Raw genomic sequence first — 15,647 nt, forward strand, 5'->3', positions numbered from 1 at the left:
TTTTTTGGGTGAAAATACTAAGGGCCTAAGACTTTTTGCAAAAAGTATGTACTTTACGTGATTTTTTAAATCTGAAATCTGTCAACTAAGATACCCAAATTCGCAGACGGTTGACTTTGGCACTAGCTGTTTTAGTGTATTCCAGCCCTAAGGCCATTCACCTGAAGTTTTTGTGTTTAAAAATGAGCAGACAGCAGAATGAAAAAGTAAGTCTAGAGCAGGGGTCTCCAACCGTGCTCACCGGAGGGGCTACTTTTTTCTGCAGTTTTCAGCCCCCGCCCCAATCACCCCACCCCTGAACCGCAATAAAGGTTTTCAGGGCTACTTGTATTACAGACAGTTTTTTTGGACAGGGTTGGAACTGAAGTCTGCAGGATGGTAGCTCTCCAGGAGCATGGTTGGAGATCCCTGGTCTTTTTTTTTTTTTTTTTTTTTTTTTTTTTTTTTAAACTGCGCTGTGTTTTTAAAATGCTGAAACAATAGAAATCAGTGCATTGGAATCAAAACACATTCTGTAGGAACGCCCCCAACGCTGTCTTCAGAAAATTACAAATGTAGTAATCTGAGCACCTTTCTGCGAGGAGACAGATAAAAATCCCAGCATTTCATAACGTTGAGCATTTAGGAGTGCTCTCCACGACCTGTCGTGTGAATCGAGCTTTCCTTCTTTATCATACGTCTAAGGAACACATTTTGAAGGGCTAAACCTGTTGTTTATTCACAGGGGCTTTGACTAATGCGGTCACCGCAGGAGTGATAAAGGACCGTGGAAAGGCAAGTGGTTGTAAATGACCGCACAATGTGGATTTTTTGAAGTTTTTTTTGTTTGTTGAAAGGTGTTAGGATTCAGCAAATGGGTGTTATGTCCAATCTGTACTTTCCGACCCATAAAATGGTTGTGCCCCGTATAAAATTTGTTGGTCTTTCAGGGAAATTTTAAATTCAGGCTTCTTATAATGGTGTTATGTCGTCAACAAGTAGTGATTTTGTTGTTATATTCCAGGAACATAATTGGGATTTTTGGGCGCCGATGCCGATATTTAACTCGAAAAAGAGCCGATTTATAAGCCGATATTATCTGATTTTGAAATAAACTGGCTATGAGAACCCAATGCGCTATTAAACTCTAACTGTACCAAACCTTCAATACCACATTATCTGCCTGTTCTATGTCATGTGGGCTGTTATCACACCCTTTTTTCCAGAAGGGATATGTTAAAAAAAAAGCCTTAGATTACAGTCTCGAATGACTAAACAATTGCACCATCAAAGTATATATTTTTTAATGATCAAAAGTAACACTGCTTGGAGATCTTTGTCCGACGTAGTACCCCACTGTTGGCTGCTACAGCTTTCACGCATTTTGTTCATGGCCCTCTGTATTGCATCAGAAAGAGAGTACCAGAGAAAATAAGCATGTTTATTAATAATATCACCATGTATCATTTACTCATGTCTCAAAAAAAAGTTAACTTTTAATAATAATAAACAGGATTCCGAAATAGCGAAATATAGAGAAGATATATATATATAGAGGAGATATAGATATGTGATATATATATATTATAGATATTATATAGATACTTGTGAGAAATGACTTTAAAACTACTGTGTCTAACCCTCGTATGCTACTTTTTCAACCATACGTATATGTAACGATATACATCTACAACTTTTCTGTTATGGGCAGCCGGTAAGCTCTCGTCATTGAAACATCGTCAAAAACATAAAAAGAAGAAGAAGAACACAAATGAACTCTATTTGTGGCAGCCGCCGCCGCGCTGCGCCCGGGGTGCAGGCACCACCCAGGGCACACCCGAGGTCTACCAGAGAAGGCCGGGTGACGCGGCGGGCTAGGCTCGGGGGGACAGGTGGCCCAGGCACAGGGCCAGCACCAGCGCCCTGTCAACGCGAGTGACAGTCGTGTGAGAGAGGGAGCGGTATCGTCGCAACCGAGAAGGGGAACACCCACACAAGCCCACACGGCGCCGCCGGTCTAGGGGCCCACAGCCGCACACCGCGGCGGAGCGCACGGGAAACGAGGTAGCAAAAACGACAGAGGAAGACAAACAGGCACGGAGAGCAAGGTGAGGAGAGTGGTCGCGGGAAACCGGGGGGAAAAAGAGGGAGGGGGGGGGGGAGGAAAGGAGGAGCAGAGCATTACTGTTGAATGAATCTCACATGGACTGCAGCACTGCCAGAGCTCCACTCATCACTCCTGAGACAGCATTATAGTGAAGTTTTCCTCCCGTTCAGGGCCTCCTCTGAGAACACAACCACACACACACACACCACCACACAACACACACAAACACACCTTTATTAGATTGATTTACATTTAATTACATGAAATGAAATTTACAAAATGTCCTCCATGGAACACATTTTCAGGTAAAGTTACTAAAAAATAAAACAACAACAAAAACGAATATGAACATCTCCATCCTTATCACCGTAAATAACCATATATTACAATATTCACCTGTATTTTTGCTGGGCAGTTATCAAATTAAAATATGGTGACGTTGACTTTTTAGCTTCTTTTGGTAATGCTATCATGCCCATGCTTAAGAATTAATCCGGATTAACCCATATATCAAGATAAGGCATTTATTATGGCTATGGATCAAACAACACACTGCCCTGGCGCCCTTCTTCACGACATCGCGCCTCCCTGTCTCGAGCGCGCACACGTGAGTGGGCAGTGTCTCATACAACAGCTGTTCCTGTGCATCGTGGGATTCCCAGCACACGCACACATCCAACTTCACGTAGGTTTTAAGGGTGTTGTTGGACACCTTCAACGAGCACAGAGGAGCGACAGGCGTTTGATCGGAGAACGAGGTCCTCGCGTGAGTGAGTTTGTAAAGTTATTACAGTAATCTCCCACGCGTCGGCAGCTGCTCATTATGGCCTGGGCAAACAGGCGAGATCTCAGGAAAGAGAACTCCAGATAGAGAGGAATCTGATGATCTGTTTGAGTTTCGAGATGATCTGGAGCTCAATCAGTTTGCTGGACTGCCGTATTCCTCCCGATCCTACAGACCCCTGCAGGAGAGGGTCTCGGGGAACTCCCCCGTGTGTGTGGGGGAAATAGCAGACATGAATTCATGGGGACTTTGCTGGAGAAGAACCAGATCTTTTATAGTCTCTGGGTAATAACAAAGACTGGCAAAAGCACACAGGTGAGTGTTTGAGATGTATGCATGCTTATTTATCGAGTTTCTACCACTTTTTGATGTTGGTAAGGTGCCAGAGAGATGTCTAAACTTCAAGCTATGTAAATTTGGCAGTTCCTTTTTTATCTGGAATATGCCATTTATCTGCCTGGTGTTGAAATGCAAAAAGACGAGCACACCCTCAGATTGTGTGCGGGGGGATGAATGGGCGTAAGACAAGTGTGTTCAATATAGCATCTGTTTTAACGTCAGCACTTCTAATAATGCTTGAGAAGCACTAAAAATAGGCCTGGACATGAAAATAAGGCCCATCTCTGCCATGAACAACTCCCCATGGTCTGAGAGCTTGAACTTTTTGCTTTGTTGCTTTTTAATTGTTAAGCATCCCTCATTACAAGTGGACATCAATATGCTTTTGAAGCAAACTGAGGCCTGTCACAGTTACAGTAGAACATCTAATTCAATTCAGATTCCAGACATTCTAGAAACTGAACATAATATGATAATAATAGATAAACAATGAACAGTTTTGCCATTGACCTGTCCATGAGATGGTTCAGACCTGTATTTTGAAGTCATGTTGTGCCTGATCGTGAATTTCCTTTTAATCTGTGAAATATCTTTGGGGCTAGTCATTTAAACGTGAGGTCTCGTCTTCTGTGTCAATGGAAACTGTTTGGCTTGTGAGTCAGCGCAACATTGGTTTTCACCAAAACATTCGCTATGAACGATATACATGTGGGCATTCAGCTGATTGTTTGGTCAAAAAAAAAAAAGAAAAAGGATCGTGAGCGGACTGTGCCTACCGCGTCCTGCTTTCAATTTTTATAGCATTTGAGGGGGGTTCAGGCAATTGTAAAAGAGAAGAAAATGCTTTTAGAAAATAAGAAATAATACAATCTTTATTTTAGTTTTACTCTACTAACAAGTTTGAATAATTACATAGATGTTTTTTAATTAAGACGTTCTTATGAGTTGCAATATCAACCAATATTAATATTGATAAAAATAAGACAAATAATTTTAATAAATAGAGCACCAATAACACATTGATTATTTTAGACTACCAAAATCATGGCTATTAAATGACTTTCTAAAGGATCATATTGAAGGGTCCATGCGATTTTGGTCCATAATAGTTCATAACACAAATTTTTACTGCATTTTTATAAAATAAATGGGCAGCCTTGAGACTACTTTTCCAAAACCTTAAAAAAAAAAAAATATTATTCCAAATGTTGACTGGTAGTGTAAGGGGAACAAGTGAGCGAGAAATCTGCCACCAGAACAGATCAAAAAAAAAATATTTTTCTCTCAATATATAAAATATCTTAAAATAATATCTTAATACTTCGTGCAATGTCAGGATACTGGAAAACTGATGAAAAAAAAAACAGATCCGTACTGTCCTTTCAGATAATAAAATGGAATTTTTTTTGGATGGATCTGTATTTTAAGAATAAGGTATTTAAATAAAGAAATAAAATTCAATTATGACATTTTCATTTTAAAGATAATATATTTGATTTTCTTTTTTATAATGCTTTTATTAAAGTTATTAATGGACATATTTGACTATAACATTAATAAAATAAACTTTTTTATAAGACACATTTCGCTATATATATTTCTTTTTTAAATATGTTTTCGATATATTTGACTAGACATATATAATAATGAAATAAACATTTCCTTATAAGTATTAAGTTGATTGTCTTGTTGATTATCTAATCAAATGTCTTATTTAAAAAAAATGAGTAAAATAAGAATAAAATAATAAAAAAATAAAGTTATGTGATTTTATCATCTGAAAGGTTGTTGATTGTCTTGTTGATTATCTAATCAAATGTCTTATAATGTAATGGAATGCATGCAAGTGCCTGATAGCGTGTGTCCATGTCTTCAGATCCCTCAGTGGTGTGCGGAGTTGTGTCTGTCTGCCGGCAGTACCAGCACGGTGTGGTGGTGTGCAGTCAGATCCAGAGACGGCAGGCTGTTGATTTGGCCCTCCGTGTTGCAGACGAGATGGACGTAAACATCGGCCATGAGATTGGATACAGCATCTCCCGCTGGAGACGGTGCTGCTCCGACGATACTATTCTCAGGTCTGTGTGAAACGCACTGAAATGCTCACTTTCACCAAAGTTTTCAAGTTGGTGATATTTTAGTTTTGTGCTTTGGTTTGTCCAGCTATAATTCTATCAGTATGTTTATGTATTTTTTTTTTTGTTTTCATTTGGATTTTACCAGACAATAGTGTTTTTTCAATGCTTGATTTATAATAATAAAACCATAATATTCAAATATCAAATATGTAAATAAATAAATAAATAAAATAAAAAAATAACAAATAGATATTTTATTTTATAAAAGTTTAATCAAATGTCTTATTTTTATCATAGAAATATACTATATAGTTAAATAAGTCTAAAAACATATCAATACAAACAAAAGACAAAATAATGTCTAAAAACATTAATAAAACATAAAGGAAAAAAAAAATAATATCTATATTTAATGTCTAATTAAACTTATTATATGTCTAGTCAAATGTCTAAAAAATAGAAATTTTTATATTTTCTTATTTTATAAAGATATAGAAATATGTAGAGTCAGATGTCTAAAAAACATATTAATAAAACAAAATGAGATAAAAAAAATTTATAAAGACATCTAATTAAATGTCTTTCTTTATGTATAAAAATTGTTTAAAACATCAATAAAAACATAATAAAATTAAATAAATAAAAAAAAAATTTTACTTTATAATTAATGTCCAGTCAAGAAATATATCTTATTTTGTTTTATTCAGAAATATGTTCCAATCAAAATATCTAAAAGCATAAAAAATATAAAGGAATTTTATTTTCACAAAAAGAAGTGGTTCTAATTAAATGTTTAAAATATTTTAATGCTTCTGGGTTTTTTTTTTTTTTTTTATAGCCCAGTGAACCAAAGATTCTGTTGAAATAGGGGTCACCAATAATCACAGAATATAACTTTGTACACGGTTACACATTTATGCATCTTTCTACCTCTGTATAGTGTAGCATATTTATCTGTAGCCTAAATTCAAAACCAAATGACGTTCTGGTTGCAGGTACTGCACTGATGACGTTCCTGCTGGGGAGATGATGTCAGACCCCATGCTGGAGCATTATGGGGTGTTGGTGATAGACCAGGCCACGAGAGGACCGTGAGCACTGATGTTCTGCTGGGTCTGCTGAGAGAGGTGCTTCTCCAGCGGTCCCGAGCTCCAAGGTGGGTGGTGCTGTCCGCCCCTCCTGCTTCAGAAACGCTCCTCACTGCACTACGGGAACGTCCCACGCCTGCCACCTGGACGCCCCGTGCGCTGGTGAATGGTGATCCACAGCAACAGCAGCAGCGCTGAAGTCTTCTATTCTGCTCTGAGACTCACGCTGGAGTCCATCGGTCCAGAGAGAGCCAGGAGACGTAGCTGTGTTTCTAGCTTCAGAGCAGGTGAGATGAAGTGTGTTAGTGGATTAGAACAAGCTCGTGAAATTTTATGCATTACAATTTATTGTAGCAACCTGGAATGATCCAAGAGCTGGAGAGATGAGAATTAACACTAAAAGTGAATATTTGATGAATGAATGAATGTATGCATGAATGTGTAAATGAATGTGTGAACGGATGGATGGATGGATGGACGGACGGATGAATGAGTGAATGCGTGAATGGATGAATGAATGTGTGAAAGGATGAATTATTGTGTGAAATGATGAATAAATGAATGAATGCGTGAAAGAATGAATTAGTGAATGTGTGAATGAATGAGTGAGTGAATGAATGAATGTATGTGTGAATGAATGCGAAAATGGATGAATGCGTGAATTAATTAATTCATGAATTAATTAATTAATGCATGAATAAATAAATGAATGTAGGAATGAATGAATGAGTGAGTGAATGAATGCATGAATGCGTGAATGGATGCATGAATTGATGAATGAATAAATGAATGGATGAATGAATGAATGAGTAAATGAATGTATGTGTGAATGAATAAGTGAATGAATGTGTAAATTTATGAATGTGTGAATAAAAATGCATGGATGCGTGAGTGAATGAGTGAATGCAACAGCTCACTGATCAAATAGATAAGAGCATTTGTTAATTGGTAACTAATGTTCAAAAAGTTTTGGTGTTTGAAAAAAGTATCAGCAACTGCTGGCATTTATTTGAGCAAAAGTACAATAAAAACATTAATATTGTGAAATAATTTTGCAGTTTACATCAGCTGTTTTATTTTGATTATATTGTAAAATGCAATGCATTCCAGTGATTGCAACATTTTCAACATCTTTACTCCAGTCTTCAGTGTCACATGATCCTTCAGAAATCATTCTAATATACTGATTTGCTGCTTAAAAACATTTCTGATTATCATCAATGTTGAAAACAGTTGTGCTGCTACATGTTTTTGTTGAAACTTACTGTGATAGGTTTTTTGTTCATAGGAAGTTCAGTGGAAATAGCATTCTTTTGTACATTATAAAATGTCTTTGCTGTCATTACTGTTCACACTTAGATGTCATTGTGATATGCTGTGTGTAAATATGAGTCACCATCTTCAACGTAACCTTTCTAAACAGCACACCAACAAGGGAACTAGCTGCACCGCAGAAAAGGGGGTGGGAGGTTGTCCAAATAATCGTAACTTTTAGCAGTAGCAATAGTTATGCTTGCTGTTATAGAACAGGACTAACACAGTGTTCTCCATGATGACAATGACATTGTTGTGTTCAGCACAGTCAGCAGTGTCTGAATGAATATGTCCACTCAGCTCTTCCACTCTGCCCTGTAAAATCACTAATGCCAAATACTAAGATTTGACTAGTTACTTTAAACAATCACAATTATTACAGACTGTTACCAATCACTTTTTTTCAACATCACAAATGGTGGAACAGTAGCTGTATCTGACATGGCATTTGTTTATTTGCACAGACTGTTTAATGCTGTTCATGTACATGTTTAATTTGTTCAAAAATGTGCATAATGCAAAAATTGCAGAAGCACAGTAATTAGCCTATAAATTAAAAAATCAGTAACTCATTAGATGGAACAAAATTACTGTTGATTTTATTGCTCTTGATATTTTAATAATTTTGTGGGGAAATAAAAGTAGTCATATTTTGACAGACAAACGCTAACAGCTGTTTACTGACATGACTTGTTGTTGCTTTGTACAGATTAGAAAATCAAGACCCTTTGTAGCATGAAAAACAAAAACGGTTAATTTGCAGAAACTAAGTCTTTTGTATCTTTCTGCACTTGATGTTTATCCCTCTAATGATGAGCGAATTCACAAATGCAAAATAAAAAGTCAGCGAGAAGTGCACTAAACAACTGTTCTCTCCGGTGGTGAATCAAAAGCCTGTATGTGTGTGTGTTTCAGGAGGTGCTCCTGTGCCTGTAATATTCTCACTAAAGAAGCATCCAGGATGAGTGTATCTCTGGGAGAGCTGAAAGCACTTCCGCTGTGTCCCAGATACTCCGGAATGTGTCCAACCAATCACAGAAAGCCCACAGACGAGTAGGCGGGTCTTTGTTTCCTGTAGCCAATCAGAGGATCTGTTCTGGCTGGTGGACACCGTTACTTTTGTCATCGATACTGGAGTAGAGAAGAGATTAGTGAGTGTGCTGAAAACTGCATTCGTTGTTGGTTTCGTAGCTTTTCGAATCAAAATTTCACCGTTTTGCAAATGTATTTGAGCAGTCCAAAAATAATTATTTGGAAGTGTTGTAAATTGATATTTTCTGTGGTGTTGTGTGTAGGTGTATAACCCACGAGTGAGAGCCAGTTCAGAGGTCATCCGACCCATCAGTAAATGTCAAGCAGAAATCCGTAAACGACTGACGGATCAACAGGTGTGTACGGTTTAATAGAAATATTATTTAATAAATTATTACTTTATCATTTTTATTATTATTATGTAAGATTATATTTATTATTTAATAGATTATTACTTGTAATTATATTATTATTATTTAATATTATATTTATTATTTAATAAATAATTACTTTATAATTTGTATTATTATTATTTTAATATTATAATTTATCATTTAATAAAATTATTTTATAATTTTTATATTATATATAACATTATTTTCTGATTATAATCAGATTCTAAAGAAATGATTTTCAAAAAACCTAAGAAGGGATTAAAATTTAGCTCCCCGTTAAGCACTTTTGAAGTGTTGAAACAATTTTGAAGAGGAATAAAAAGCACTGAAATGAATGAAGCACTTAAGCTTAAATCAGCTACATGTAATTTCACAGCATTTGTTTGGCTGCTCAGTGGAGAGTCATGTCAGTAGTGAATCTGTGCTGAATGTGTTTGTTTGAAGGGAAGTGCTTCTGTTTGTATCCTGAGTGACGTTCAGCTGCCCCGCGGAGATCCCTCCTCGCATTCTGGAGTCCAACATCACGTCAACAGTGCTCTATCTGAAGAGGAGGAGACGGCCGGGGATCGGACACTGTGACTATTCAGCAGCAGACCTGGTGGGTCGGATTTCATTTCAGTTTTAGACGAGGGTTCTCACAGTGGCATATGAGAGCTTTAATAATAACAATAATAATATGTTTATTTTATATAACGCCTTTCTGCAAACTCAAGAGAGAGCTGTCTACATTCAGCTTTACCAATGAGTAGAATGTCAGTACAAACTATGGAAGCCCCAAAAAATTTTTATTGCGACTCTTTATTTCACATTTCTGACTTTTTTCTCACAATTCTGAGAGAAAAAAAAGAATTGTCAGAGTTGTAAAAAACACAGAATTCAGACTTTTTCTTGCAATAACAAGTTTATATTCTGCAATTCTGTTTTTTGTTTTCCGCCACAGAATAAAAAATAAAAAACATAATTGTGACTTTTTTATCTCACAATTATGCCTTTTTTTCTTGTAATTGTGAGTTTATCTTACAATTCGGGACTTTTTAAAGTTTATAAAAATTTTTATATTATAAAAGTTTATATTTTACAAAATCTCGCCTTCTCGCAATTCTGAATTTATTATCTGACAAAATCTCACAATTCTGAATTTATATCTGACAAAATCTCACAATCTCGCAATTCTGGTTTATATCTTAACAAATCTCGCCAATCTCGCAATTCTGAATTTATATCTGACAAAATCTCGCAATTCTGAATTTATATCGGACCAAATCTCGCAATTCTGAATTTATATCTTACAAAATCTCGCAATTCTGAATTTATATCGGACCAAATCTCGCAATTCTGAATTTATATCTGACAAAATCTCGCAATTCTGAATTTATATCTGACAAAATCTCGCAATTCCTGAATTTATATCTGACAAAAATCTCCACAATCCTCGCAATTCTGAATTATTATCTGACAAAATCTCACAATTCTGAATTTATATCTGACCAAATCCTCACAATCTTCGCCAATTCTGAATTTATATCTGACAAAATCTCACAATTCTGAATTTATATCGGACCAAATCTCGCAATTCTGAATTTATATCTTACAAAATCTCGCAATTCTGAATTTATATCTGACAAAATCTCACAATCTCGCAAATTCTGAATTTGATATCTGACAAAATTCTCACAATTCTGAAATTTTAGTATCTGACAAAATCTCGCAATTCTGGGGGGAATTTATATCAGACAAATCTCACAATTCTGAATTTATATCGGACCAAATCTCGCAATTCTGAATTTATATCTTACAAAATCTCGCAATTCTGAATTTATATCTGACAAAATCTCGCAATTCTGAATTTATATCGACAATGTCTCGCAATTCTGAATTTTATATCGGACAAAATCTCGCAATTCTGAATTTATATCGGGGACAAAATCTCCGCAATTCTGAATTTATATCTGACAAAATCTCGCAATTCTGAATTTATATCTTACAAAATCTCGCAATTCTGAATTTATATCGGACCAAATCTCGCAATTCTGAATTTATATCGGACCAAATCTCGCAATTCTGAGTTTTATATTCGGACCAAATCTCGCAATTCTGAGTTTGTGGGCATCTTGCAGTTTTCCGCTTGTATCTCACATTATGAGTTTGTCACAATTCTGAATTTATATCTCACACAATCTCACCATTCTGTGTGTTAATATCTTCCATTTCTAAATTGCAAAGGGAAAAAGTCAGAATGATCTTTTTTATATTTTTCATTGTTTAAAAATTTTTTATCCAAGCTTCCATAATAAAGGTTCCAGGTTTAGTCCTGTAAAGTCTCACTGTAGTCTATAATTGTTGCTGTTTTGAAGCTGTATGGATGGGTTTCTGGTTCCTGACTGGCGTTCGGTCATGTGTGCTGAACTGAGAGCTCTTCTGTCTGCTGGGTTTACACTCTTTGTTTCTGCTCACTGTTGGGACGGTGGGAAGCTCAGAGGAGAAAGAGAGAAATTCATTAGTGACCAAACAGACACAATACACCGGAAGAGAAGGGCTCAGTCAGTGGGAAAACATGGAGAACCGTCCGGCGAAAACAAGGGATTTATTTTTTTTAGAAATACCAGAGACAACTGCCCACACTTGTTTCATTAGTTAACACATTTATAAGTCGCAGAAGGACACATTTGCATGCCTTTTTTTTTGCTTTTTTTTTCCACTTGCAGATCCCGAGGGGCCTCATTGGCAGGCGTTGGAGGAGCTCGATTATCTCGCTGCTTTGGACAACGACGGAAACCTGTCTGAGATGGGCATCATCATAGGTCAGAGCTTTCCTCTGGATCCGCAGATGGCCAAGGCTCTGATTAGCGTCCTGCGAGTTTGACTGCGCGCTAGCGAGATGCTAACCATCGCGGCAATGCTCACAGGTAATGCTTGAACACAGTCTGTAAAATGTGGCCAACCGATTTTCAATGATTATAGCCAGTCTGCCATCTGTTATATATTTTTCTTATTTATAGATATTATTATTATTATTATTACTATATTATATTAATATTATCCATATTTATTATTAATCAAAGACAATAAAATGAACATTTAATTAATTTTTTATGTCATGGATGGGTTATATCTGAGACATTAAAATAAAGAAATAAATGACATATTTTTATATATTATTAATAGTATTATATAATGTTTTTTAAATAACTTATGCATGTAATGTATTTATTATTAATAAAATGTAACTATATAAATATGTGTGTATTAATACAATTAAATTAGTCGTTTTTAAAAAATTAAATATTGTTTGAATTTTATTGCATATTAATTGTAAATATTAATAAAATTATAAATGTAATAATAAATGGGTTATGATAATATATAATATATATATATATATTATATATATAATATATATATATAATATATCATATAAATACGGCACTATATATATATATATTACTTTCATTTTTTTTTTTTTTGTTTCAGTTATTCAGGTATTTATTCTTAGAAAGAAAACAAATTAATAAAATTTAAAAAAATTAGAAATGAATAAATAGTTCTTAGAAAATTAACTCAATAAAATTAGGAATTATATAAATGTCTTATATAAATATATTGTTCAGAATAAATAAATATATTTAAAGTTACAAATCATCATGCTTCGTGGCATCATTTCTGTGGTTCTATGAGGACTCTTGGTAGTTTGAAGTATGTTAATTATTAATAGCCAAGCGGCGGTGTATCTAAGGTTGAGAAAGTACCATATATACTACAACCACCATATATTTTTGAGCTCCATTCGGTCTTCATCTATGCATGCATCTGTTCCCAATCAGCACCAAGCTGCTTCATGGGAGCCTCCCGTCGGCATGGTAACAGAAGTCATGCGCTGTCATATGAAGCTCCAGCATCCCGAGGGCGACCACTTCACCCTCATCAACATCTACAACACCTTCAAACGCAGCCGAAAGGAACCATGTGAGCGCCGCTCCTCCTCTCATGAATGCTCCGTGAAGAGCGAGAGTGTGTTAAGCGTCTGTGTGTGTGTGTGTGTGTGTCAGATTTCAGTCAGGAGCAGTGGTGTTAAGGAGTACTGTCCTGTGCTGCGACGCCCTGCAGACCGCAGACACACCCATCAGAGCTCAACTCACAGACATCCTCAAACCCGCATCGTAGCTGCCCGTTTTCAGAAGCAGCCTTCGCGCAACCAAAAAAAAACCAACGCACTCACATCATCAAGTAGCGCTTGCTCGCAAACAAAAAAAGCAAGGGCTACTTCATGCAGGTCTGAAAACATGGTGTGTTTTAATGGCACATATACATAAAGTTTTTTGTTTAATGTTGTAATGTTTTATATAATTGTATGTTTTTTTTTTTGTTTTTTTTTTACTAATTTTAATAATTTTTTTTATTTAATGTTTTATTTAATCATTATTTACATTTTTATTTATTACATTTTGAGATATTTTTTTTTAATGTTTTTTTTTTTTTTACTCATTAATTTCTCCGAGGTACACTTATAATGGTAGTAAGGTTTCGTAAACATTTTTTTGAGCGAGTATTTTTTTTTATTTATTTTATTTTATTCACCTCATTTCCCCAGGTTCATTTAATATTAGCCAAATTTAATAAACAATTTTTTCACAGGTGCTTACCCTATATTTATTTATTGTTTATTATTTTTTTTATTTTATTCACTAATGTTCCCCTAAGGTCCACTTAGAGTTTTAGTAAAGTTTCATAACTATTTTTGAGTTATATTTACGTATTTTGCTAGTATTTTAAAATTTTTTTTTAGTAAGGGTCCAATTATAATGTTTGTATAAGTTTTCATAACCTTCAGAAAGTTTTTTAGCTGTATTTATTTTATTTAAAATACTATTTGGTAATTTGTTAATTAATTTTTTATTTATCTGTGCATGTCATTGGCCACTGTCATGTCTCAATGTTCTGTTAGTAAAGTTTCATTTATTTCAATTTATATTATTTAAAAATTGTATTTATTTATTGTTTGTCATTTAAGTTTTTTTTTTTTTTTTTTAATTTAATTAACTTTTAACAAAATTGTTACGTTCTAACAAAAAAATAAATAAAAAATTTAGAGCTGTTAGTACAAAAACTTAGGTCCAAACAGCTTTTTAATTAAATGTGTGAGACTCGGTTTAATCTCATTTGAAAGGCAGGTTTTTTGAGCTTGAATTTGAAGTGTCAGTTCATGATGTAAAGTTCCCTCACAACCAATATTCGCCAGAGATTTGGAGGACAAAAAGGTCGTGTCAAGGGGAATTACTACTTCATAAGCTTGCCTAGATCGAACACAACACCGTGTCTTCAGGTTCACAAACAACGTAACAACTGAAAAATAAAAAAATCGGCTTACCCGGAAGCGAAGGGCTCATGACAAAACAAAGAAAAAATAAAAAAAGAGGTCTGCCCGGAGGAAGATTCTGTTCTCTCAGCCCTTGTTCCACGAGTATCACAACCTCTCCGACACGTGAACAACAACCGCTGCAGTCCCGCAACCCGTCACACACGAATCTCTACCTATATTGCAGGCATTGCTTAAGTTGGTGTGCTTCATAGCGCTCATGACTACTCTGATCATGGAGTTTTCTCTCTGAGTGTCATCATCATTTAATCTTTTTTTCATATCCGACCGAGCGATTAAAAGCAGATCAGCTGCTGTTCTTACATTCATCAAGTCATGATCATTCAGCAGATAAATAAACACTGCACATTATTGACACACCCTGAAACGTTATTATAAATGTCAGGCTTACTCTTTCTTGGGTGTCCAAACAATGGGTAGGAAAAAAACAAGCTTTACAATCAGTCATTGACGATTTAGGTTAAAAATAAAGATATATAGTGTATATTTTAAAACCGTAATTATACTTTGAGGTCCTTTCCCAAAAAAATAAAAAAAACATCTCTGCATATGTTTGTCGATTTTAAATTGGTAGATTGTTGCAGTTCACTTTTATTCGAAAAAATAATCATTCTTGAAAATGGTAAAAAGTAGCAGCAGTTAATATATGCTTCCATTCTCCAAGTCTGGGGTCAGTAATGGCGGCTTTCTTTTCCTTGTTGGGTCTTTTTTTTTTTTTTTTTTTTTTTTTTGAAGTCTCTTATGCTTGCAAAGGGCTGCATTTATTTGATTAAAAATAAAATTAACGATAAAACCGTGAAAAAATGTGGAATATACAACTTAAAATAACTATTTTTCTGTCTGAATATATTGTAAAACTTATCATTTTGCGTTGGTCAGTGATGGAAAGCTGTAGTTTTCAAGCCAAAACCGCGTGCTAGTCTTCAGTGTCCAACAGTGATCTTCAAAATTGCTGCTCAAGAATAAAGCGTTACTCTCCTAATGCTAAAAAAAAAAAAAAAAAAAAAAAAACCAGTTCAGGGTGCTCTTCAGTCAAGCGTTTCATTTTTTCACAACGAATAGAAAGTTCAAAAAGAACTGTATTTGAAATAGAAATGTCTTTTGTAACATTATAAATGGTCTTTACTGTCACTTTTTGATCAATTTTAATGCATCCTTGG

General features: G+C 35.0%; 1 pseudogene; it reads left to right on the plus strand.

Annotated features, from left to right (window-relative positions):
- The first annotated feature begins 2,621 nt into the window (after nucleotides 1–2,621).
- Nucleotides 2,622–13,274, plus strand: LOC122139101 (annotated as a pseudogene).
- The last annotated feature ends 2,373 nt before the right edge of the window (nucleotides 13,275–15,647 follow it).

The sequence above is a fragment of the Cyprinus carpio genome, chromosome B12 (assembly GCF_018340385.1).
Source record: "Cyprinus carpio isolate SPL01 chromosome B12, ASM1834038v1, whole genome shotgun sequence".
Taxonomy (NCBI): Eukaryota; Metazoa; Chordata; class Actinopteri; order Cypriniformes; family Cyprinidae; genus Cyprinus; species Cyprinus carpio.